General features: G+C 44.9%; 1 protein-coding gene across 3 annotated transcripts in view; it reads left to right on the top strand.

Moving 5' to 3' along the window:
* Positions 1–10,730: 10,730 nt before the first annotated feature.
* DUSP9 (dual specificity phosphatase 9) overlaps positions 10,731–27,778 on the top strand; it is a 122,430-nt gene continuing 105,382 nt past the window's right edge. The window contains exons 1-2 of one of the 3 annotated variants that reach the window (XM_056537880.1): positions 10,784–10,851; positions 15,053–15,260. The gene's annotated coding sequence lies outside the window, so the exon portion shown is untranslated. Of the gene's footprint in view, positions 10,852–11,001; positions 11,047–15,052; positions 15,261–27,778 lie in introns of those variants that run through there. The other 2 variants (XM_056537879.1, XM_056537881.1) reach the window with 2 other exon arrangements.

Genomic DNA, 27,778 nt, shown 5'->3' with positions numbered 1-27,778 from the left:
ATGATGTAGAGCTGTGTGTGATGTGTATGATGTAGAGCTGTGTGTAATGTGTATGATGTAGAGCTGTGTGTAATGTGTATGATGTAGAGCTGTGTGTAATGTGTATGATGTAGAGCTGTGTGTAATGTGTATGATGTAGAGCTGTGTGTGTGATGTGTATGATGTAGAGCTGTGTGTGATGTGTATGATGTAGAGCTGTGTGTAATGTGTATGATGTAGAGCTGTGTGTGATGTGTATGATGTACAGCTGTGTGTGATGTGTATGATGTACAGCTGTGTGTGATGTGTATGATGTACAGCTGTGTGTGTAATGTGTATGATGTAGAGCTGTGTGTGTAATGTGTATGATGTAGAGCTGTGTGTGATGTGTATGATGTAGAGCTGTGTGTAATGTGTATGATGTAGAGCTGTGTGTGATGTGTATGATGTAGAGCTGTGTGTGTAATGTGTATGATGTAGAGCTGTGTGTGTGATGTGTATGATGTAGAGCTGTGTGTGTAATGTGTATGATGTAGAGCTGTGTGTGTGATGTGTATGATGTAGAGCTGTGTGTGTAATGTGTATGATGTAGAGCTGTGTGTGTGATGTGTATGATGTAGAGCTGTGTGTAATGTGTATGATGTAGAGCTGTGTGTGATGTGTATGATGTAGAGCTGTGTGTAATGTGTATGATGTAGAGCTGTGTGTGATGTGTATGATGTAGAGCTGTGTGTGATGTGTATGATGTAGAGCTGTGTGTGATGTGTATGATGTAGAGCTGTGTGTGATGTGTATGATGTAGAGCTGTGTGTGATGTGTATGATGTAGAGCTGTGTGTGATGTGTATGATGTAGAGCTGTGTAATGTGTATGATATAGAGCTGTGTGTGTAATGTGTATGATGTAGAGCTGTGTGTGATGTGTATGATGTAGAGCTGTGTGTGATGTGTATGATGTAGAGCTGTGTGTGTAATGTGTATGATGTAGAGCTGTGTGTGTGATGTGTATGATGTAGAGCTGTGTGTGTAATGTGTATGATGTAGAGCTGTGTGTGATGTGTATGATGTAGAGCTGTGTGTGTAATGTGTATGATGTAGAGCTGTGTGTGTAATGTGTATGATGTACAGCTGTGTGTGTAATGTGTATGATGTAGAGCTGTGTATGATGTAGAGCTGTGTGTGATGTGTATGATGTAGAGCTGTGTGTGATGTGTATGATGCAGAGCTGTGTGTGTAATGTGTATGATGTAGAGCTGTGTGTGTAATGTGTATGATGTAGAGCTGTGTGTGTAATGTGTATGATGTAGAGCTGTGTGTGTAATGTGTATGATGTAGAGCTGTGTGTGTAATGTGTATGATGTAGAGCTGTGTGTGTAATGTGTATGATGTAGAGCTGTGTGTGTAATGTGTATGATGTAGAGCTGTGTGTGATGTGTATGATGTAGAGCTGTGTGTGTGATGTGTATGATGTAGAGCTGTGTGTGTAATGTGTATGATGTAGAGCTGTGTGTGTGATGTGTATGATGTAGAGCTGTGTGTGATGTGTATGATGTAGAGCTCTGTGTGTAATGTGTATGATGTAGAGCTGTGTGTGTGATGTGTATGATGTAGAGCTGTGTGTAATGTGTATGATGTAGAGCTGTGTAATGTGTATGATGTAGAGCTGTGTGTGTAATGTGTATGATGTAGAGCTGTGTGTGTAATGTGTATGATGTAGAGCTGTGTGTAATGTGTATGATGTAGAGCTGTGTGTGATGTGTATGATGTAGAGCTGTGTGTGATGTGTATGATGTAGAGCTGTGTGTGATGTGTATGATGTAGAGCTGTGTGTGTGATGTGTATGATGTACAGCTGTGTGTGTAATGTGTATGATGTAGAGCTGTGTGTAATGTGTATGATGTAGAGCTGTGTAATGTGTATGATGTAGAGCTGTGTGTGATGTGTATGATGTAGAGCTGTGTGTAATGTGTATGATGTAGAGCTGTGTGTAATGTGTATGATGTAGAGCTGTGTGTGTAATGTGTATGATGTAGAGCTGTGTGTGATGTGTATGATGTAGAGCTGTGTGTGATGTGTATGATGTAGAGCTGTGTGTGATGTGTATGATGTAGAGCTGTGTGTGTGATGTGTATGATGTAGAGCTGTGTGTGATGTGTATGATGTAGAGCTGTGTGTGATGTGTATGATGTAGAGCTGTGTGTGATGTGTATGATGTAGAGCTGTGTGTGTGATGTGTATGATGTAGAGCTGTGTGTGTGATGTGTATGATGTAGAGCTGTGTGTGTGATGTGTATGATGTAGAGCTGTGTGTGTAATGTGTATGATGTAGAGCTGTGTGTGATGTGTATGATGTAGAGCTGTGTGTGATGTGTATGATGTAGAGCTGTGTAATGTGTATGATGTAGAGCTGTGTGTGATGTGTATGATGTAGAGCTGTGTGTGTAATGTGTATGATGTAGAGCTGTGTGTAATGTGTATGATGTAGAGCTGTGTGTAATGTGTATGATGTAGAGCTGTGTATGATGTAGAGCTGTGTGTGTGATGTGTATGATGTAGAGCTGTGTAATGTGTATGATGTAGAGCTGTGTGTGATGTGTATGATGTAGAGCTGTGTGTGATGTGTATGATGTAGAGCTGTGTGTGTAATGTGTATGATGTATGATGTAGAGCTGTGTGTGATGTGTATGATGTAGAGCTGTGTGTGTAATGTGTATGATGTAGAGCTGTGTGTGTGCTGTGTGTGATGTGTATGATGTAGAGCTGTGTGTAGTGTGTATGATGTAGAGCTGTGTGTAATGTTTGTTCTGCAGTGCTGTGTGTGTATAATGTTTGTTCTGCAGTGCTGTGTGTGTAATGTTTGTTCTGCAGTGCTGTGTGTGTGTAATGTTTGTTCTGCAGTGCTGTGTGTGTGTGTGTGTGATGTTTGTTCTGCAGTGCTGTGTGTGTGTGTGTGTGTGATGTTTGTTCTGCAGTGCTGTGTGTGTATAATGTTTGTCGTGACGTCACGGCCACTCCCCCTCGTAAGGTCACACCACACCCCCTACATTCATGTCTATGGGAGGGGGCGTGTCAACTGACACTCCCCCTCCCATAGACATGAATGGAGGGGGTGTGGTGTGACGTCATAAGGGGCGGGCCATTATGTCACGACCACTGCCACAGGAACCCGACCTTTGTTTAGAATGCCGGTTGCAGCTGGAGACCCCCCGTGATCAGACATCTTATCACCAATCCTTTGGCTAGAGGATAAGATGTCTAGCAGCGGAGTATGCCTTTGACCCCTTAATGACGCAGCTATTTTTCCTTTTTTGTGTTTTTATTTTTTAATATCCGTAACTTCCAATTTTCTATCAATTATCCATTTATAGGGCTTGTTCTGTGGGACTATTTGTGCTTTGTAATGACATCACTCATTTTACCACAAAATGTAAGGTAAAGCCCAAAAAATTATTTTTGCTAGGATTAAGCAGCTGTTGGCTGACTGGGCATACTGGGAGTTGTAGTTTTGCACCAGCTGTTTGGGAAACACCGGGCTATAGTATCAGTTTTGCTCAGAGTGCTCCTTTCAACCCCTTTTGGACGCCGGGCCTACAGGTACGCCCTTGCTGTACCGGGGTTTAAAGCGTTCTCACAAGCAGAGAATCCTTTAAACCCGGTGGGTCCCGACTGCTATCAGCAGCCAGGACCCAGGTTTAATGCTGGGCAGGGTTAATGCTGGGTTAATGCCGATTGGGCCGATGCCCGGCATTAACCCTTTAGACACCACAATGAAAGTTTTAGAAGGGGAGGAGGAAAAAACAAAAATGTAAATTTGCTGGGTCCTTAACCCCTTCATGACCCAGCCCATTTTCACCTTCATGACCTGGGCATTTTTTGAAAATCTGACCACTGTCACTTTAAACATTAATAACTCTGGGATGCATTCTGATTCCGAGATTGTTTTTTTCGTGACATATTCTACTTTATGTTATTGGTAAAATTTCACTGATATTTGCATCCTTTCTTGGTAAAAAATCAAAAAATGTCATGAAAATTTTGAAAATGTAGCATTTTTCTAACTTTGAAAGTCTCTGCTTGAAAGGAAAATGGATATTCCAAATAAATTACATATTGATTCACATATACAATATGTCTACTTTGTGTTTGCATAAAAAAATTGACAAGTTTTTACTTTTGGAAGACACCAGAGCAATTTTCCAATTTTTCTCAAGATTTTCAAAATCGTAATTTTTCAGGGCCCAGTTCAGGTTGGAAGTGGATTTTAAGGGTCTTCATATTAGAAATACCCCATAAATGACCCCATTATAAAAACTGCACCCCCCAAAGTATTCAAAATGACATTCAGTAAGTGTTTTAACCGTTTAGGTGTTTCACAGGAATAGCAGCAAAGTGAAGGAGAAAATTCTAAATCTTCATTTTTTACACTCGCATTTTCTTGTAGACCCAATTTTTGAATTTTTACAAGCGGTAAAAGGAGAGAAATCACCCTAAAATTTATAACCCAATTTCTCTCGAGTAAGGAAATACCTCATATGCGTATGTAAAGTGTTCGGCGGGCGCAGTAGAGGGCTCAGAAGGGAAGGAGCGACAATGGGATTTTGGAGAGTGAGTTTTTCTGAAAGGGTTTTTGGGGGGCATGTCCCATTTAGGAAGCCCCTATGGTGCCAGAACAGTGGACCCCCCCCCACATGTGACCCCATTTTGGAAACTATACCCCTCATGGAATTTAATAAGGGGTGCAGTGAGAATTTACACCCCACTGGCGTTTGACAGATATTTGAAACAGTGGACTGTGCAAATCAAAAATTTTATTTTTCATTTTCACAGACCACTGTTCCAAAAATCTGTCATACACCAGTGGGGTGTAAATGCTCACTGTACCCCTTATTACATTCCGTGAGGGGTGTAGTTTCCAAAATGGGGTCACATGTGGATATTTATTGTTTTGCGTTTGTCAGAACTGCTGTAACAATCAGCCACCCCTGTGCAAATCGCCTCAAATGTACATGGTGCACTCTCCCTTCTGGGCCCCCAGAGCACTTTGCGCCCACATATGGGGTATCTCCGTACTCGGGAGAAATTGCGTTACAAATTTAGAGGGTCTTTTTTTCCCTTTTACCTCTTGTGAAAATGAAAAGTATAGGGCAACACCAGCATGTCAGTGTAAAAAATTTATTTTTTTACACTAACATGCTGGTGTAGACCCCAACTTCACCTTTTCATAAGGGGTTAAAGAAGAAAAAGCCCCCCAAAATTTGTAAGGCAATTTCTCCCGAGTACGGAGATACCACTTATGTGTCCCAAAACTGTTGCCCTGAAATACGACAGGGCTCCAAAGTGAGAGAGCGCCATGCGCATTTGAGGCCTGAATTAGGGATTTGCATAGGGGTGGACATAGGGGTATTCTACGCCAGTGATTCCCAAACAGGGTGCCTCCAGCTGTTGCAAAACTCCCAGCATGCCTGGACAGTCAATGGCTGTCCGGCAATACTGGGAGTTATTATTTTGCAACAGCTGGAGGCTCCGTTTTGGAAACAGTAGTGTACAAGACGTTTTTCATTTTTTGGGGAGGGGGGGCTGTGTAGGGGTATGTGTATATGTAGTGTTTTTTACTTTTTATTTTAGGTTAGTGTTAGTGTAGTGTAGTGTTTTTAGGGTACAGTCACATGGGCAGAGGTTCACAGCAAGTTTGCCGCTGGAAGTTTGAGCTGCAGCGCAAAATTTGCGCCATCTCAAACTTGCAGCACTCACTGTAAACCTCCGCCCATGTGAGTGTACCCTGTACATTCACATTGGGGGGGGGGGGGGGGCAAACATCCAGCTGTTGCAAACTCCGAGCATGCCCTTTTGCTGTCCGTGCATGCTGGGAGTTGTAGTTTTGCAACAGCTGGAGGAACACTGGTTTGGAAACACTAAGTTAAGTAATAAACTTTCAAGTGTTTTGCAACCAAACTTAGTGTTTCCAAACCAGTGTGCCTCCAGCTGTTGCAAAACTACAACTCCCAGCATGCATGGTCTGTCAGTGCATGCTGGGATTTATAGTTTTGCAACAATTGCAACAGCTGGAGGCACTGAGGTAGGAAACGGACAATGTTTCCCAACTAGTGTGCCTCCAGTTGTTGCAAAACTACAACTCCCAGCATGCCCAGATTGCCCAGGCATGCTGGAAGTTGTAGTTCGGCAATATCTGAAGGATCAGATGTTGCCGAATTACAACTTCCAGCATGCTTGGGCAGTCTGGGCATGCTGGGAGTTGTAGTTTTGCAACATCTGGAGGTCCACAGTTTGGAGACCACTGTATAATGGTCTCCAATCTGTGCTCTTCCAGATGTTAGAGAACTACAACTCCCAGCATGCCTGGACAGACTGAGCATGCTGGGAGTTGTAGTTTTGCAACATCTGGAACAGCACAGATTGGAGACCATTATACAGTGGTCTCCAAACTGTGGACCTCCAGATGTTGCAAAACTACAACTCCCAGCATGCCCAGAAAGCCAAAGGCTGTCTGGGCATGCTGGGAGTTGAAGTTTTGAAACTCCCAGAGGCAGCAGTGAGATCGCTTTACGGCGATCTCACTGCGGCCAATGAAGATGCCGCACTGCTGCTGCAAATTCACCTCCGGGACGCAGCGCAGCCGGGACCGCATGGAGGACGCCGGGACCGCTCGGGACACCGCTCGGATGGGTAAGTGACGCCGGGGGACGGTCAGGGACACTTACCAGAGCGGTGTGTGTCCCGATCCCCGTGATCGGGACTCACACACCGTGCTGCTATCAGCTAGTCAGATTTGACCAGCTGATAGCAGCGATCGCTGGGGGGGGGGGGGGGGGGATGATACCCCCCGTGGTCGCACGGTAAGATGGCTGGCTATCAGTGATAGCCACCATTTTTCCGGGCGCTGCGGGATGCCGCGAGTAGCGGCAGTAATGTTCATGACGTACCTGTATGTCATGGGTGGGGAACACCTTGCCACCCATGACGTACAGGTATGTCATAGGTCGGGAAGGGGTTAAAGGGGTACTCCGCCCCTAGTATCTTATCCCCTAGGATAGGGGATAAGACGTCAGATCGTGGTGGTCCCGTCGCTGGGGACCCCCGGGATCTCGGCTGCAACACCCCGCTATCATTACTGCACAAAGCAAACTCGCTCTGTGCGTAATGACGGACGATACAAGGGCCAGAGCATTGTGACGTCACCACTCCACCTCCTCGTGATGTCACGGCCCACCCCCTCATTACAAATCTATGGGAGGGAATGTGTCACGCCCCTTCCCATAGACTTGCATTAAGGTGGTGGGCCGTGACGTCACGAGGGGGCGAAGCCATGATGTCACGATGCTCTGGCCCTTGCATCGCCCGTCATTACGCACAGAGCAGTTTGCTTTGTGCAGTAATGATAGCGGGGTGCTGCAGCCGAGATCCCGGGGGTCCCCAGCGGCGGGACCACCACGATCTGACGTCTTATAAGATGTTAGGGGAGGAGTACCTCTTTAAGGCCAAAATGGTCCTTAAAGGAGTACTCCGCCCCTAGACATATTATCCCCTATCCCAAGCAACCCCATTCACCATCTGCACGGAGCGAAGAGTGATACAGGGCCAGAGTATCATGACATCACGGCCCTGCCCCCTCATGACATCATGCTCCGCCCCCTCAATGCAAGCCGATGGGAGGGCCACCAAGCCCCCTCCCTTAGGCTTGCATTGAGGGGGCGGAGTGTGATGTCACGAGGGGGAGGGGCCGTGTCATCACGATACTCTGGCCCCTGTATCGCAAGTCATCAGCTACGGAGTGTTCTTCGCTCAGTGCAGCTGGTGAACGAGGGTGCTGCAAGAGAGATCGCGGGGTGCCCAGCGGCGGGACCCCGCAATCAGACAGAGTACCCCTTTATGTTGTGTAGTTCTTTCCAGTCTGACCACAGTGCTCTCTGCTGACACCTCTGTCTGTGTCAGGAACTGTCCCAAGCAGGGGCAAATCCCCATAGCAAACCTCTCCAGCTTCAGACAGTTCCTGACATGGACAGAGGTGGCAGCAGAGAGCACTGTGGTCAGACTTGAAAGAACTACACAACTTCCTCTGGAGTATACAGCAGGTGATAAGTACTGAAAGGATTAAGATTTTTATATAGAAGTTATTTACAAATCTGTTTAATTTTCTGGCACTAGTTGATTTGAATTTTTTTTTCCACCGAAGTATCCTTTAACCGGTTGCCGTCTAAGGACAAGCCGGCTCATCCTGAGACGGCAACCGTTGTATGGTGCGGGCTCCTGACTCGAGCCGCGTCATATTGGCCGGCCCCCAGCTGATTCCTGTAGCTGGGGGCCGGCGTTAATAGCCGACATTCGGTGATCGCCGCGGCCGGCTATTAACCCTTTAGATCGCCGCCGTCAAAGTTGACAGCTGTGTCTAAAGGGACATTTAAATGCTCCCTGGTGGTCCAGTGGGGTGGATCGCCCCCCGCAGCGCAATAGCGATGGAGCGATCCACTGATGAGGTAGCCGGAGGGTTTACCTCACGTCCTATGCCGGCTCCTGCACTAAGAATGATAAAGCCTGGCAGGACCAGACTTTATCAATCGAGCGTAGAGCACACAGATCAATGTGGTTCTATGGAACTACATTGATCTGTATGAGGAATTTAATAATTCCTGCTAAAAGTCCCTAAGGAGACTAAAAGTATAAAAAAAAAAAAGTTGAATAAAAAGTAAAAAAAAAAACACCCATTAGCCCCTTCCTTATTAAAAGTTTAAATCACCCCTCTTTTCCCAAATTCCATATGAAAAAATATGTAACCATAATAAAACTAAACATATCTGGTATCGCCGCGTGCGTAAATGTCTGAGCTATAAAAATATATAGTTAATTAAACCGCACGGTCAATGGCGTATGCGCAGAAAATTCCAAAGTCCAAAATAGCGTATTTTTGGTCACTTTTTACATCATGAAAAAATGAATTAAAAGCGATCAAAAAGTCAGATCAATACAAAAATGGTACCGCTAAAATCTTCAGATTATGGCGCAAATACCGCCCTGTACACGGAAAAATACAAAAGTTATAGGGGTCAGAAGATGACAATTTTTTATGTATTAATTTTCCTGCATGTAGTTATGATCTATATAAGTAAGGAATCATTTTAACCGTATGGACCTACAGAATAAAGAGAAGGTAAAATTTTTACCGAAAAATTTACTGCGTAGAAACGGAAGCCCCCAAAGTTACAAAATGGTGTTTTTTTTCTTCAATTTTGTCGCACAATGATTTTCTTTTTGGTTTCTCCGTACATTTTTGGGTAAAATGACTGATGTCATTACAAAGTAGAATTGGTGGCGCAAAAAATAAGCCATCATATGGATTTTTAGGTGCAAAATTGAAAGGGTTATGATTTTTAAAAGGTAAGTAGGAAAAAACGAAAGTGCAAAAACGGAAAAACCTGTGGTCCTTAAGGGGTTAAGCCATGTTTCTTTTACCAAAGCCACGCCCCACTTATCAGATGCAGCAAGAGTCTTAAATACATAAGAAATCGGGTACACGGCATGTGCACTGGTTTTTGGCAGGAGAGTGTGTCAAAATTGTTCTGGTGAAGCAGCCTTAAAGTGTACCTGTCATATCACAGATATAAATAAAGCTTCTAGATGTTCCTCACTAGGTCATACAGATTCTTTACATGTCTTTTTTAGGTGTTTAGCTTCTGTATTTGGCTCACAAATTCCTTTGTTCTGCTGCCCACCCTCACTCACCATACATTTACTTCCTCCCTGAGTCTGCTGTGCTGTGCTGGGTCTCTTCATCCAATCACTGCAGGCTGCTCTGTAACCCCCTCCTCTCTGTTTTCATGCTGCAGTCTGATAGACAGGACAGGAGTGAGCACAGAGGATTGCTAGTCCCGCCCCCACTAATTGGACTTTGTCCCTGCCTGTGCTTCTGCTGGGACAAAGATGATGCTGCAGCCGGACAGGGTTATGTTCTGGATGGTATGGGGACCCCTAGTGGTCTTTTATATAAGCCATGATTTCTTTTAAAAGGAACCCAGCAGGAGGAGAGGCAGCATGGTGTGAGCAGGGCATAGACCAGGAGGTGGCAGTGAGAGACAGTACACTGGCAGTAGCCGACCTCTGATGTTACACAGTGTGGTGCTCGCAGTGTAAAGCAATGTGCACTTCACCTTCTGAGCAGAGTGCTGGTGGACACACACGCTCAGTCACTTTCATTGTGATCCTCTGCACAATGCAAGGCAGCCATTAGAAATAGAAGCAAAGAAGAAACCGCCTTCTCAGCTTGCGAGGATTGTAAAGCAGAAAGGAGCTATACTGTCAGCTGCCAGAGGAGGAAGGAGACTGATTCTGTCCAGAGCCCTCCCCCAGCAGTGCAGCTTAGCAACAGTGGTACATAGGGTATAAGCAAAAGATGATGATAATGTTATTTTTGTATGCAAACAACAGCATTAAAGGACTTTTGGCATAATTCAGTGGATAAACGCCAGGCAGGAATTTGGCAACCAGTGTGCCTCCAGCTGTTGCAAAACTACAACTATCAGCATGGCCATGCTGGTAGTTGTAGTTTTGCAACAGCGGAAGGTCCCCTGGTTAGAAAACACTGACCCAGGCCAAGATTTTGCAATATCCTAATGAACCACTAGGTGGCGCTGTTGCCCCCTTATTATACACCAAGCCAAAAGGAATTTTGTGAGCCAGCCTGCAGCAGCGACTCCCCATCAGGACTGTCATACCAGGGTGCCCTGCAAAAAGAAAAAAAAGGAATCTTTATTGCAATCCTTGCACACGGTAACAAATGGCCAACGAGATGTGCGAGTCGTGATGCCCTCCCCCACCCCGATAGCTCTGGTCTTGTGTTCCTCTCAGCTAAGAGCCTGCACTAGGTAAAGCTGTATTCCCTAAATATTCTCTCCTTTCCTCCCGTTGCCATGGCGGTACAGATGCTGCATGGTTACAGAGCACGAAGCATTGCTCATCCAGTCTTTCCTTGCCGCTTGGCTGTGAATTGAATCATTTATTTCTGGTGTAAAGCCTGCTGGGGGATTCTAAACTTAGCTCTCAATGTCACTGCCACAAAGGTGGGTAGATAAAAAAACAACCCACCTGCCCACGGGTGGCAGAACATTGGTGGATTACTTATAGGAGAAACCCCGAGCTGGAACGGAACAAGGTCATTGAGTAACTTTGTGCTATGTACGGAGAATATTCTTTCTATTCACCATGTAGTGGGGGTGTTGGTGTAAGTACCAGATGACTCACTAAGCGGCTGTATACAGTATATAACATCCAAGATGGAGGAGGGGGTGATATGGACAACAAGTCTCCAACCTGTGGCTCTCAAACTGTAGCGAAAGCCTAGACATCCTGGATGTTGGGAGTTGTAGTTTTGCAACAGCCGAACAGTCACAGGGTTGAGATCGCTCTGACTTTTTTTGAATGATTCCTCCATTCATGCAGAACGGTCTATAGATGTCCATGAGGGGACAACCAGGACTGTGTTTGTTTTTAATCCTGCTGGAATTCTGACCATTACCGCCATCTCCTGCAAGGTGTATGTTACACTCCCACCTGCCCCCACAAGCATCTTGTCACAGCTTTTCGATATAGTACCCTCCGTGGCATTTCACTACCCCCTTGTGCCATTTCATCACCCCCTTGTACCCTTTCATCACCCCCTTGTGCCATCTTTATCACCCCCTTGTGCCATCTTTATCACCCCCTTGTACCCTTTCATCACCCCCCTGTGCCATTTCATCACCCCCTTGTGCCATTTCATCACCCCCTTGTGCCATTTCATCATCTCCTTGTGCCATTTCATCACCCCCTTGTACCCTTTCATCACCCCCTTGTACCCTTTCATCACCCCCTTGTGCCATCTTTATCACCCCCTTGTACCCTTTCATCACCCCCTTGTGCCATTTCATCACCCCCTTGTGCCATTTCATCACCCCCTTGTGCCATTTCATCATCTCCTTGTGACATTTCATCACCCCCTTGTACCCTTTCATCACCCCCTTGTGCCATTTCATTATCTCCTTGTGCCATCTTTATCACCCCCTTGTGCCATCTTTATCACCCCCTTGTGCCATCTTTATCACCCCCTTGTGCCATCTTTATCACCCCCTTGTGCCATTTAATCACCCCCTTGTGCCATTTCATCACCCCCTTGTGCCATTTCATCACCTCCTTGTGCCATCTTTATCACCCCCTAGTACCCTTTCATCACCCCCTTGTGCCATTTCATCACCTCCTTGTGCCATCTTTATCATCCCCTAGTACCCTTTCATCACCCGCTTGTGCCATCTTTATCACCCCCTTGTGCCCTTTCATCACCCCCTTATGCCATCTCATCACCCTGTGCCATTTTATTACCCCCTTGAGCCATTTCATCCTCTACGTGGGATTTTGGGGACCCGCAGTACGTTTTGGGACTGCTTGCTCCCGCCCACAACAACCTCATTATTGTTAGCGCCCGCAAGTGTTTTATTGGGTCTTGCGGGACCCCAATCCCGACATTGGACCTCCCTAATATTGTGTCTTGTGCCATCGAAACAACTTGAAACAGTCAAGGACTGGACTCCACAAGACCTGTGAAGGTGTCCTGTGGTATCTGGCACCAATATGGCAGCAGTCCTGTATGTTGTGAGGTGCGGCTTCGATGGATTGGATTTGTTTGTTAACACAGATAAGTGACCAGATTGAATCTGAGGATTTTGGAGGCCAAGTCACCACCTTTGTCTTGTTCCAATCCTCACTTTTAAACAATTTGTGCTGTGTGGCCGGGACATTATCCTGCTGAAAGATCCTGCTGTCATGAAGGGGGGACTTAGTCCATACAATATTTAGGTAGTTGGTACTAGGGATGAACGGCAGGGGCCATATTCGAATTTGCAATATTTTGCTAATATATTGAGTATTATTCGTCCTATGTTCACGAAATTCGCATATTCGCTATGTTAGTTCACTTTTTTTCTCACTTTCTTTTTTCTCGCATGGAAAATTCACATAAAAATTTGCACGTGAAAAAACCCCCCACAAAAAACGAATATTCGTCATTATGAATATATAGCACTATATTCTAAATATTTGCGAAATTGCGAAGTGCCGATATTCGTGATAAAAATTCACATTACGAATATTCATGCTCAACACTAATTACAAGTAGTGTTGAGCGCAAATATTCGAAATGCGAATTTTAACCGCGAATATCAGCATTTCGCGACTTCGCGAATATTTAGAATATAGTGCTATATATTCATAATGACGGATATTCGTTTTTTTTGTGGGCTTTTTTCACATGCAAATTTTTATGCAAATTTTCCATGCAAGTTTTATGCAGATATCTGCACTTCCAGACTGGACACTGATCCCTCCCTTCTTTTAGGTGAGATATAATTGTGCATGCGCACTATGCGAATTTCATTACAAATTTTCGCATGAAAAACAACAAAGAACAAACATAGCGAATTTTGCGAACATATTCATCCATATATTCGCGAAATATTGCTAATTCGAATATGGCCCCTGCTGCTCATCACTAAAAACTACACCTCCCAGTATGCCCGGACAGCCGTTGGCTGTCCGGGCATGCTGGGAGTTGTAGTTTTGCAACAACTGGAGGCAGCCTGGTTGGAAAACACTGACCTACAAGACATTGTGAAGATACTTTAACCCAAGTCATCTAAACATTACAATTTGGACCTTGCTGTCAGAGTGGCTCAGATCCCTTTGCTTGCCAATTTTCCTGTTTTCAACTGATCACCTTTACCTGTCATGTCCCACAAAAAATCTTATATGTGACTCAGTACCTAATCTTGATCATGTACATATAGGGGGAGATTTAGCAAAACCTGTGCAGAGGAAAAGTTGGCCAGTTGCCCATAGCAACCAATCAGATCGCTTCTTTCATTTTTAACAAGGCCTCTGCAAAATGAAACAAGCGATCACTGAAACACTTTTCCTTTACACAGGTTTTAATGAATCTCCCCCATAATGTTTATGTGTCTAGCACCTATGTTTCTTTCACAAATACCTTCCTTCTCTTGCTGGTTTGTCATACTGTGCCTTAGAAGGGGCGTGTCCTTACTCTGCATGACTCATCTTCCTCAATGAGTCTGCTGTGATGTGCTGGGTCTCTTCATCGAATCACTGCCGGCTACTTTGTTACCAACCCCCCCCCCCACCACTCTCTGTTTTTATGTTGCAGTCTGATAGGACAGGAGTGAGCACAGAGGAGTGATAGCCCCGCCCTCACTTACTGGACTATGTCCCAACCTGTGCTTCAGCTGAATGGACCCTTAGTGGTCTTTTTTTTATAAGTCATGATTCATATAAAAAGGATATAAAATATGAAGTACATTCGAAAGGTTAAAGGGGTACTCCGCCCCTAGACATCTCATCCACTATCCATAGGATGGGGGATAAGATGTCTGATCGTGGGGGTCCCGCCGCTGGGAACCCCTGCAATCTCTCCAGCAGCACCCCAGTCATCTTGTGCAGGGAGCGAGCTTCGTTTCGTGCGTGACGTCAAGACCCCGCCCCCGTGTGACATCACTCCCCACCCCTTTAATGCAAGTCTATGGGAGGAGGCGTGACGGCCGCTGTGCCCCCTCCTATATACTTGCATTGAGGGGGCGGGTGTGTGATGTCCCGAGGGGGCGGGGCCGTGACGTCACAATACTCCGGCCCCTGATTCTCCAGCCCCTGATCTTCGCTCCGTGCAGCTGCTAACAAGCGGGTGCTGCAGGAGAGATTGCGGGGGGCCCCCCTGCGATCTGACATCTTATCCCCTATCCTTTGGATAGGGGATAAGATGTCTAGGGGTGGAGTACCCCTTTAATGTTTTGCCAAGATGAATGTTTTTGAATCTGACAGTGCCTATTTGAGAACTTCCTAACACAGTATATCTCAGCCCTGACGGGCGCCATTGTCACGAGCGCTGTGCTGATTGGCATGGGCGGAGGCTTATTTCATATGCGCCATCTGAATATCATTCGAACACTATTTTATTTTATTTTGTCTGTTTTTTATATAAATGGAAGAATTCTGTGCCGATAATTTTCTCTCTGTGTATCTTTATAACAGCCTAAGCCTTATTGTTCTGCCGTGACTGCTATAAGGATAGAAAGAAGAACTGCAACAACAAAGCGGTTTTGTCCTAGGTTGATGTTGAAATAAATAGGAATCCTAAGAGGAAGTGATAGAAGTGATTAGTTCTCAGCAATGTGGACCGTTCTGTGAATGTTCCGACCGCAGCGTGGTACGGGCCTTCCTCTTCTGCTGTGACATACAGGTATGACTATGGAAATAACACAATATTGGGAAGGGAAGTGAGTCGGCATAATACACTTACCGTATTTTTCGTCCTATAGGACGCACCCAATTTATAGGTGCAAAATCTAAAAAAATAAAGATTTTGAACCCAATAGTGGTCTTCAACCTGCGGACCTCCAGATGTTGCAAAACTACAACTCCCAGCATGCCCGGACAGCCGTTGGCTGTCCGGGCATGCTGGGAGTTGTAGTTTTGCAACATCTGGAGGTCCGCAGATTGAAGACCACTGCATAGGAGGTAATACTCACATGTCCCCGCCGCTCCGGACCCGTCACCGCTGCCCTGGATGTCGCTCCATCGCTGTCGCCGTGTCCCCGTCGCTCCGGAACGTCTCTGCTGCCGGCCGGGTATCCTTGCTCTCCGTCGCCGCCATCACGTCGTTACGCACGCCGACGCACGTACGCGACGACGTGATGATGAGGAAGGAGAGCGCCGGCCATACAGGGGGTCCCTGAACGGAGAAGACACAGAGGAGGCAGGTAAGGTCCCTCCCGGTGTCCTGTAAGCACTAACCCGGCTATTCAGTCGGGCTGTTCGGGACCGCCGCGGTGAAATCGCGGCGGTCCCGAACAGCCCGACTGAACAGCCGGGTTAGTGTCACTTTCCCTTCAGACGCGGTGGTCAGCATTGATCGCCGCATCTGAAGGGTTAATACAGGGCATCACTGCGATCGGTGATGTCCTGTATTAGCCGCGGGTCCCGGCCGTTGATGGCCGCAGGGACCGCCGCGATAGGGGTGTATTCGCCGTATAAGACGCACCGACTTTTCCCCCCAGTTTTGGGGAAGAAAAAGTGCGTCTTATACGGTGAAAAATACGGTAGGTATGGGTGAGCAGCTGACCAAAGAACAGTCTCCTTAAAGCGGTACTCCTGTGGAAAACTTTTTTTTTTTTTAAATCAACTGGTGCCAGAAAGTTAAACAGATTTGTAAATGACTTCTATTAAAAAATCTTAATCCTTCCAGTACTTTTTAGGGGCTATATACTACAGAGGAAATGCTTTACTTTTTAGATTTTTTCTGATGTCATAACCACAGTGCTCTGTGCTGACCTCTGCTGTCCATTTTAGGAACTGTCCAGAGCAGGAGAAAATCCCCATAGCAAACATATGCTGCTCAGGACAGTTCCTAAAATGGACAGCAGAGGTCAGCAGAGAGCACTGTGGTCATGACATCAGAAAAAATCTAAAAAGTAAAGCATTTCCTCTGTAGTATATAGCCCCTAAAAAGTACTGGAAGGATTAAGATTTTTTAATAGAAGTAATTTACTAAATCTGTTTAACTGTCTGGCACCAGTTGATTTAAAAAAAAAAAAAAGGTTTCCACGGGAGTACCCCTTTAAAGGGGAAAAATCAACGGGTCCAAAAAGTTCTACAGATTTGTAAATTACTTTAATTTAAAATTCTTAATCCTTCCAGTACTTATCAGCAGCTGTATGCTCCACAGGAAGTTGTGTAGTTCTTTTCAGTCTGATCACAATGCTCTCTGCTGCCACCTCTGTCCATGTCAGGAACTGTCCAGAGCAGGAGAGGTTTGCTATGGGGATTTGCTCCTACTCTGGACAGTTCCTGACACGGACAGAGGTGGCAGCAGAGAGCACTGTGGTAAGACTGGAAAGACCCACACAGCTTCCTCTGGAGTATACAGCAGCTGATAAGTACTGGAAGGATTAAGATTTTTAAATAGAAGTAATTTACAAATCTGCACAACTTTCTGGCACCAGTTGATTTAAAAACATTTGTTTTCCACCGGAGTACCCCTTTAAGGCTCGGTTCACATTGCTGTTGTGCTCCATCCCATTCTGGATCCGGTGGTCGACCCTTTTTTCTTTTTCCCAACAAAATGCCCGAAAACGAGTCAGGCACAAGTGAATCCACCAGGTCCCAACAGATCCCATTGACTTGAAATAGAACATGCACTTTATTTTGTCTCCGCTAAGCTCCCATCATTACTACGGACCCACCGACAAAACTCTGACGGCAAAGGGGGAGATTTATCAAAACCTTCCCAGAGGGAAAGTTGCCTAGTTGCCCATAGCAACCAATCAGATCCAGTCATACATTTTTGACAAGGCCTCTGCAAAATGAAAGAAGCCATCTGATTGGTTGCTATGGGCAACTGGGCAAGTTTTCTCCCCCAATATGAACAAGCCGTAAGCTACATAATGGTTGTCTGTGGTTGCAACATCTCCTCCTAATGTGGAATCTGCCATGTTGTAGCCGGAACAACTCACATCACTATATTCACTAGTTACCAATATCCTTCAGAACTGCTAAACTTCGTAAAAAAGTATTTGCCCCCTTCATATTATTGCACTCCCTTAAAGGGGTACTCCGCTGCTCAGCGTTTGGAACAGACTGGAGCTTGTGACGTTATAGCCCCACCCCTCATGACGTCACGTCCCGCCCCCTCAATGCAAGTCTATGGGAGGGGGCGTGACATCCGTCACGCCCCCTCCCATAGACTGGCATTGAGGGGGCAAGGTGTGACATCATGAGGGGGCGGGGCTATGGCGTCACGAGCTGTCGGCTCCAGCGTTCGGAACAGTTTGTTCCAAACACTGAGTACCCCTTTAACCAGTTATCATTGTAACCAAATGCTTGAGATAATCTGCCACACGCTAGGCCGCATACATCCCACTGTAGGTTAATGGCCCCCAGTATGTGGTGTTATCTCAGTCAAGCGGACCATTGTTGTTGTAGTAGTCACCCACAAGTTCTGCCTTAGCGCTGCCCCCAATGAATCAGGCCGGCGTGTTCTGCCCAGACAATGGGGCTTTTGTGAACACCATCCGATCTATGAACTGCCCAGGGCATCGCTATGAACACAATGCCCTCAGTCAGTGCAACCAGAGTGTGTACATGTGGGCAGCTTAAAGAGCATTTCCCTCCAATAAATAAATATGTCATTGAAATAAACCTATCTAGTCTATCCGGCTGTATCTGTTTCTGGGAAAGCTGTGTGATAACCATGATGGCTGCCGTTGGTGAACAGCAAAAGCTCCTAGTTATAAAGCATATAGGAGAGCGAGTGGTTTATCAGACTGAGAAGCTTGAGTGATAGCTGTGTTGGCGGCCATATTGGCTGTCGCCCAGCCTCCCCCAAAGCACATATAACTAATAAAATGTATAAAATATATTTTAGTGACCCTACTGTTCATTACACCGCATGCTTCACCCATTTATATAGGATACATACCCAATCTGTGTCATTTGACACACGTGCTGAATCAAATGCTATGACACTCAAAATGTCTACAGACGCCAGATCAGACCCTCAGAATAAATGTAGACTGCAGACCAGACCCCCTAGACCATACTTCCTATATAAATTTAAGCACCAGATACTAGTGTTGCTCGCGAATATTCGCATTGCGAATTTTATTCGCGAATATCGCATATTCACGAATTTGTGAATATTCGCGAATATAGCACTATATATTCGTAATTACGAATATTCATTTTTTTAAAAAAGTTTTTTTGATTTTTTTTTTTCCCAGTACACATCATAGTGATCATCCCTCTCTGCTTCCAGCTTGTGTGGTGTAAAGAAGGCTCTAATACTACTGTGTGAGACTGGCGTGCGAAAATTTGCATATGCGAATTTTCGTTTATGCTAATTTAGTATATGCTAATTTTCGCTTATGCAAAAATAAAACACAAATATGCGAATTTAGCGAATATATGACGAATATTCGTCCGTATATTCGCGAAATATCGCGAATTCAAATATGGCCTATGCCGCTCAACACTACCAGATACCCTAAATACATACAGACTCTAGACTACCCTAGAATAAGGACCTCAGCCGAGAGCCTCCTAAATAAACTCAGACCCACAAAATAAATACAGACTAGACCCCACTAACTAAATATATACCACCAGAAAAAATACAGACTGCAGACTAGACCTCCTTATTAAAGGAGTATTCCAGGCAAAAACTTTTTTTTTAGATATCAACTGGCTCTGGAAAGTTAAACAGATTTGTAAATTACTTCTATTAAAAAATCTTAATCCTTCCAATAGTTATTAGCTATAAGAAGTTTTCTGTCTAACTGCTCAATGATGATGTCGCGTCCCGGGAGCTGTGCACGATGGGAAAATATCCCCATAGGAGCTGGACAGCTACCGGGACGTGAGTCATCAGAAAGCAGTTAGACAGAAAACAGCAACTCAACTTCAGAAGCTAATAACTATTGGAAGGATTAAGATTTTTTAATAGAAGTAATTTACAAATCTGTTTAACTTTCCGGAGCCAGTTGATATATAAAAAAAAGTTTTTGCCTGGAATACCCCTTTAAATACAAACCCTAGACCAGAGCTCTGAGTAATTAGTCCCCAGACCAAACCCCTTAGTAATTACAGACCCCAAATAAGACCCCTATGTAAATAAAATTGAACATTTTGTCTGGTGGAAGCCCAACACTGCCATCACCCTGAGCGCGCCGTCCTCTCTTCATCAAGTGCAGGGAAACTGGTCAAAATTGATGGTAAGATGGATGGAGCAAATGACAGGACCATCCTTGAAGAAAATCTGATACAGTCTGCAAAAGACTTAAAGGGGTACTCCACTGGAAAACTTTTCTTTTTAAATCAACTGGTGCCAGAAAGGTAAACAGATTTGTAAATTACTTCTATTAATAAATCTTAATCCTTCCAGTACTTATCAGCTGCTGTATAATACAGAGGAAGTTCTTTTCTTTTTTAATTTCTTTTCTGTCTGACCACAGTGCTCTCTGCTGACATATCTGTCCATTTTAGGGACTTTCCAGAGCTGGAGTAAATCTCTATTGCAAACCTATCCTGTTCTGGACAGTTCCTAAAATGGACAGAGGTGTCAGCAGAGAGTGCTGTGGTCAGACCGAAAGGAAGTTCAAAAAGAAAAGAACTTCCTCTGTATTATGCAGCAGCCGATAAGTACTGGAAGGATTAAGATTTATTAATAGAAGTAATTTACAAATCTGTTTAACCTTCTGGCACCAGTTGATTTAAAATGAAATCCAGCAGAGTACCCCTTTAAGATCGGGACAGGGGTTAATTTTTAGCAGAACAATGACCCTAAACATACAACCAAAAGCTACAATGGAAGGGTTTAGATCAAAGTATGCTAATGTCCTAAATTGGCCCAGTCAAAGCCCAGACCTGAATACAATTGAAAATCTATGGTAAGACATGAAAATTGCTGTTCCCAGACGGTCTCCATCAAACTAAGATAAAAGGTATTTTGCACTTTTAAAGTACTATCCATGTTGTGTTGATCAAATGGTACCAGTCAATTTAAATTACAGTTTGTAACAGTAGCAACATGGGCAAAACTTATGCAAGGCTCTGTAAATGCAGCCCTCAAGCTTACGGAGAAGGGGAGATCCTATAGATTTGCATATGAGTAGAATTTTGTCCTGACAAAATTCTCAGCTCCTTATCTACGAGAGTAGGTATCTGTAGAGTCCGGTCTGGCTTTTGTATTTACTTATTTAGGGATCTGAGGTGTGCACTTACTTAGGGGTCTGGTCTGGGGTGTGCACTTACTAAGGGGTCTGGTCTGGGGCGTGCACTTACTTAGGGGTCTGGTCTGGGGTGTGCACTTACTTAGGGGTCTGGTCTGGGGTGTGCACTTACTAAGGGGTCTGGTCTGGGGTGTGCACTTACTAAGGGGTCTGGTCTGGGGTGTGCACTCACTAAGGGGTCTGGTCTGGGGTGTGCACTTACTTAGGGGTCTGGTCTGGGGTGTGCACTTACTAAGGGGTGCGGTCTGGGGTGTGCACTTACTAAGGGGTCTGGTCTGGGGTGTGCACTTACTAAGGGGTGCGGTCTGGGGTGTGCACTTACTTAGGGGTCTGGTCTGGGGTGTGCACTTACTTAGGGGTCTGGTCTGGGGTGTGCACTTACTTAGGGGTCTGGTCTGGGGTGTGCACTTACTTAGCGGTCTGGTCTGGGGTGTGCACTTACTTAGCGGTCTGGTCTGGGGTGTGCACTTACTTAGGGGTCTGGTCTGGGGTGTGCACTTACTTAGCAGTCTGGGGTGTGCACTTACTTAGGGGTCTGGTCTGGGGTGTGCACTTACTTAGGGGTCTGGTCTGGGGTGTGCACTTACTTAGGGGTCCAGTCTGTGGTGTGCACTTACTTAGGGGTCTGGTCTGGGGTGTGCACTTACTTATTTAGGGATTTGGGGTGTGCACTTACTTAGGGGTCTGGTCTGGGGTGTGCACTTACTTAGGGGTCTGGTCTGGGGTGTGCACTTACTTAGCGGTCTGGTCTGGGGTGTGCACTTACTTAGGGGTCTGGTCTGGGGTGTGCACTTACTTAGGGGTCTGGTCTGGGGTGTGCACTTACTTAGGGGTCTGGTCTGGGGTGTGCACTTACTTAGGGGTCTGGTCTGGGGTGTGCACTTACTTAGGGGTCTGGTCTGGGGTGTGCACTTACTTAGGGGTCTGGTCTGGGGTGTGCACTTACTTAGGGGTCTGGTCTGGGGTGTGCACTTACTTAGGGGTCCAGTCTGGGGTATGCACTTACTCAGGGGTCTGGTCTGGGGTTTGTATTTACTTAGGGTTATTGTATGGGGTCTGTATCTACATGGGGGTCTGGTCTGGCTTTTTTGGTTTCATCTGACCAGAGCACCTTCTTCTACATGTTTACTTTATCTCCCACATGGCTTGTGGCAAACTCCAAACAGGATTCCCATGGCATGACTTTCAACCACAGCTATTTTCTTGCCACTCTTCCATAAAGGCAAGATTTGTGGAGTACATGATTAATAGTTGTCCAATGGACAGATTTTCCCACCTCAGCTGATTTTTTTAAGCTCCTCTAGAGTTACCATGGGCCTCTTGCTTCTCTGATTCATTTTCTCCTTGCCCGGCTTGTCAGTTTGGGTAGACGGCCTTGTCTTGGTACATTTGCAGTTGTGTCATATTCTTTTTTTTCTGATGATGGATTTTATGATGCTCCATGAGATGTTCAAAGCTTGTTCAGTAATGCTCTCTAACAAACTCTAAGGCCTTTACAAAACAGGTTTATTTGTACTGAGATTAAATTGCAGACAGGTGGGCCCTATTTATGAATTATGGGACTTGTGGAGGCAATTGTTCACACCAGATCTTTATTAGGGTCTTCACGGTAAAGACAGGTAAATCTATATACACTCATATAGATTTTTATATATAATTTTCAAATCCTTGTAATAAACACCCCCCCCCCCCCTCCAAATGATTTTGTGTTGGCCCATTACATAAATAAGTAAGCCTAAGGGGTGAATTTTTATGCAAGACTTTGTATGTCTTTGTGTTTACGGACAGGTCCAATAAATGCAGAGGTGTAAGTATAGGGGGTGCAGATGTTGCAGTTGTACCTGGAGCCTAAGAGAACTCAAAAAGACCATGTGATACATGATATATTCCAGATTGTGTATAGGGGCCCAGGAATTTGTAGACATTACAAGTCACACTGCCAGCTGTGCAGTCAGTCGATGTGCTTCATGAGTATTAGGTGACCTTGTGTCGTCCTTTGTGGTCAGGTATCGGAAGAGACCCACAGTCAGCAGAATCTTGTAAGGCCTGAAAACACAGTAGTAAGATTTTATGATAAAATATACAGAGCATCGCAGCCAGGGTCAGCAGGACTCAAAAGTTATTTATGTGCGACATTGTCTGGGGCCACTTGGAAGCTGAGGAAAATGTGGGAAAATAGTAATCTGAGTCATTGTCCTTGACATAGTGCGGACATAGATCTAACAGATGACATACGTATAGGAAGTAATATGGCTCCTTATTGTTCTAGAAGGTTTCCCCTGGTGGATAAGAGTCTCGTCCTAGATGGATTTTCTATAGGTACCACCTGCAGCACCAGACGCGGGGCAGGGATGTCACCAGGAGGGCGGCAGTGATGTCACCAGGAGGGCGGCAGTGATGTCACCAGGTGGGCGGCAGTGATGTCACCAGGTGGGGGGCAGTGATGTCACCAGGTGGGGGGCAGTGATGTCACCAGGTGGGCGGCAGTGATGTCACCAGAAGGGCGGCAGTGATGTCACCAGGTGGGGGGCAGTGATGTCACCAGGTGGGGGGGAGTGATGTCACCAGGAGGGCGGCAGGGATGTCACCAGGTGGACGGCAGTGATGTCACCAGGTGGACGGCAGTGATGTCACCAGGTGGACGGCAGTGATGTCACCAGGTGGAAGGCAGTGATGTCACCAGGTGGACGGCAGTGATGTCACCAGGTGGGCGGCAGTGATGTCACCAGGTGGACGGCAGTGATGTCACCAGGTGGGCGGCAGTGATGTCACCAGGTGGTGGGCAGAGATGTCACCAGGTGGGCGGCAGTGATGTCACCAGGTGGGCGACAGTCATGTCACCAGGTGGGGGGCAGTGAAGTCACCAGGCTATAAGTTATCCTTCGATGAATGACATTGTAGATGGCAGCACGCTCCTGGCTTTATGGATACAAGATTACTGATGAATGTATCAAAAAAGGATTGCAGTAACACATGATTTGCTATACACATGTTTATTTCCTTTGTGTATATTGGAACTAAACAAAAAAAGGAGGAAAAAAATAAGCAAATTGGACATAATGTCACACCAAACTCCAAAAATGGGCTGGACAAAATTATTGGCATCCTTTCAAAATTGTGGAAAAATAAGATTGTTTCAAGCATGTGATGCTCCTTTAAACTCGCTTGGGGCAAGTAACAGGTGTGGGCAATATAAAAATCACACCTGAAAAAATATAAAAAGGAGAGAAGTTCACTTAGTCTTTGCATTGTGTGTCTGTGTGTGCCACACTAAGTATTGACAACAGAAAGAGGAGAAGAGAACTGTCTGAGGACTTGAGAATCAAAATTGTGGAAAAATATCAACAATCTCAAGGTTACAAGTCCATCTCCAGAGATCTAGATTTGCCTTTGTCCACAGTGCACAATATTATCAAGAAGTTTGCAACCCATGGCACTGTAGCTAATCTCCGTGGGCGTGGATGGAAGAGAAAAATTTATGAAAGGTGTCAATGCAGGATAGTCTGGATGGTGGATAAGCAGCCCCAAATAAGTTCCAAAGATATTCAAGCTGTCCTAGAGTCTCAGGGAGCATCAGTGTCAGCGCGAACTATCCGTCGACATTTAAATGAAATTAAACGCTATGGCAGGAGACCCAGGAGGACTCCACTGCTGACACAGAGACATAAAAAAGCAAGGCTACATTTTGCAAAAATGAACTTGAGTAACCAAAATCCTTCTGGGAAAACATCTTGTGGACAGATGAGACCAAGACAGAGCTTTTTTGGTAAAGCACATCATTCTACTGTTTACCAAAAACGGAATGAGACCTACAAAGAAAAGAACACAGTACATACAGTGAAATATGGTGGAGGGTCAATGATGTTTTGGGGTTGTTTTGCTGCCTCTGGCACTGGGTGCCTTGAATGTGTACAAGGCATCATGAAATCTGAGGATTACCAACGGATTTTGGGGCGCACTGTACAGCCCAGTGTCAGAAAACTATGTTTGTGTCCGAGATCTTGGGTCTTTCAGCAGGACAATGACCCCAAACATCAAAAAGTCCCCAGAAATGGATGGCAACAAAGCGCTGGAGAGTTCTGAAGTGGCAGCAATGAGTCCAGATCTAAATCCCATTGGACACCCATGGAGAGATCTTAAAATTGCTGTTGAGAAATAAGAGAGACCAGGAGCAGTTTATAAAGGAAGAGTGTTCCAACATTCCGGCTGAGAGGTGTAAGAAGCTTATTGATGGTTATAGGAAGCGACTGATTTCAGTTATTTTTTCCAAAGGGTGTGCAACAAAATATTAAGTTAAGGGTGCCAATACTTTTGTCCAAACCATTTTTGGAGTTTGGTGACATTATGTCCAATTTGCTTTTTTTCCTCCCTTTTTTGGTTTAGTTCCAATACACCCAAAGGGAATAAACATGTGTATAACAAAACATGTGTTACTGCAATCCTTTTCTGTGAGAAATACTTCATTTTCTAGAAAAATTTCAGGGGTGCCAACATTTACGGCCATGACTGTATATTCTATTATTCTATACATTGTCACATTCCACTATCTGGGAGGATCTTCCTGGTTCTGGAACAATATTCCGAAACTATGGTGAAGGCTGACACACATGTTCCTGCTGATCTTTACTATATGGCAAATGGTCCATTTCATCATATATCCTAAATGCCTGTGACTTACTGAAAGTTTCATTAGCTCGGAAATTACTTCCATCTTCTGTATTCCCGGGGAAGACGCCATATGTATACCAGACAGCCCAGCCGTTACCATCATAGTCTGTGTGTATATTCCAGAGGATGTTCCAATAATCTAATATCTGATCGTGACCACTTAAAGTGACTGTCTCCTCTAGGCAACCCCTGTCCTTATGTCTTATTAGGATATATGAACTTCGCCTTTCAAGCAAAGCGCTCCATCGTACCATGCCTGTCTGTGCAATGGCTAATGTAATACTACATTTACCTTGCATAAGTCTTCAGGTCCTGGAAGCCCTGGTCAGCTTGGGAATTTTCATGCAAATAGAAATGATATGGGATTTATATATATCCTTTAAAAGAGGTTTCGCCTTAAAGGGGTATTCCAGGATTTTTTTTTTATTTGCCTATGCTACAGGGGCTGTAAAGTTAGTGTAGTCCATAATATAGTGTCTGTACCTGTGTGTGACGGTTTTCTCACAATTCTTCTGTGATTTTCACCCCAATATTTATTTTTAACAGCATACAAAATGACTGTTGTCTCAGATTTTTCCCAGGTTGCAATGTGGTGGAGACCTGACTCACTAGTCGGCTGATGACAAGGAGCCTGTCTGCTTCAATGGGTGGAGGGATCGCTTGGTGGGAGAGAGATCAATCTGCAACTAATGAAACAGCTTTAGGCACCCTGATTGAAAACCCCAGGTCTTTTGAATGGATGCAGCTCATTTATGTTTCAATGGGTGGGGTGGCTGATGTGTGGGAGGGAGGGAGGGAAATGGAATTATGGGATTTGTAGTCAAAAGAAGAAAAGTCAAACAGGAAATACCAGTTCACAAAAAGCTAGCCACAGTATTATGGTAATCTCACAACATAGCCATTTAGCCCCAAGACAAGCGCAGATCCTTCCTAAGCATGTCCATTACTGTCTGCCAGGTACGTACTAAAATCACCTTATGGTGGAGAACCCCTTTAAGGCACTGTTTCCCAACCAGGGTGCCTCCAGCTGTGGCCAAACTACAACTCCCAGCATGTCTGGACAGCCTTTGGCTGTCCGGGCATGCTGGGAGTTGTAGTTTGGCCACAGCTGGAGGCACCCTGGTTGGGAAACACTACCTTAGGACCATATCACTTAGCGTATGATCACATGACAGATATATCCATCCTAAAATACTTGGTGGAATCCAGGTTCTCCAGCACAGTATCATAGTAGTGACATGTAAATTCTTTATTTTTTCCTTAGAGGGGAACTCCAGTGGAAAACTTTTTTATTTTTTGATTTTTTTTTTAAATCAACTGGTGCCAGAAAGTTAAACTGATTTGTAAATTACTTCTATTAAAAAAATCTTTACAATTCCAGTACTTTTTAGCAGCTGTATGCAATTTTTTTTGTCTTGTCCACAGTGCTCTCTGCTGACACCTGATGGCCGTGTGAGGAACTGTCCAGAGCAGGAGAAAATCCCCATAGCAAACCTATGCTGCTCTGGACAGTTCCTGACACAGACAGAGGTGTCAGCAGAGAGCACTGTGGACAAGACAAAAACAAAAAGAAATTCAAAAAGAAAATAATTTTCTTTGTAGCATACAGCTGCTAAAAAGTACTGGAAGGGTAAAGATTTTTTAATAGAAGTCATCTACAAATCTGTTTAACTTCCTGACATCAGTTCATTTAAATAAAAAAATAAAAAAGTTTTCCACCGGAGAACCCCTTTAACGCAGATTTCAAATCTGAGAACAATGAAAGGTGAATTCAGTTTTTATTCAGATTCCTAAGCAAAAATCTTTTGTACTAGAGAGTGAATAATGTTCTGTGACCTACAGTCTTGTGTTTGGAGATGAAAAAAAAAAAACTCTTATATGTTGCTCAGTACCTCTTCCTGATCAAGTATATCTAATTTTTATGTGTCTACAACCTATATTTCTCTAAGAATTACCTTTATTTACTAGCCAGCATTGCTCCGTGAGGTTTCTGTCCATGCAGAGTCATGGGGCGTGTCCCTCTCTTCTCCTCACTGTGATGACTCCTCCCACTCCCTCACTCTGCTCTGACTCACAGGGGTCCGGGAGCAAGCACAGCAGCTCTGGACCTGCCTGCAGCCCTGTCAATAACTCATGGTGTCCATGACGTGTCGATGACCACTGGACACTGCAGGACTGGCGTGTGTCCCAGGAGAGCAGGGGGACTCCTAGTGGCCATTTTTTTTTGACTGGCTTTTTCAGTATGAAATATTGAAAATGTTCTGATGAAAGCAATTGCAAAACATATTGATTTTGCTTGCTTTAT

The sequence above is a fragment of the Hyla sarda genome, chromosome 9 (genome assembly GCF_029499605.1).
Source record: "Hyla sarda isolate aHylSar1 chromosome 9, aHylSar1.hap1, whole genome shotgun sequence".
NCBI classification, from domain to species: Eukaryota; Metazoa; Chordata; class Amphibia; order Anura; family Hylidae; genus Hyla; species Hyla sarda.
This window is presented reverse-complemented; position numbering and strand designations above follow the sequence as displayed.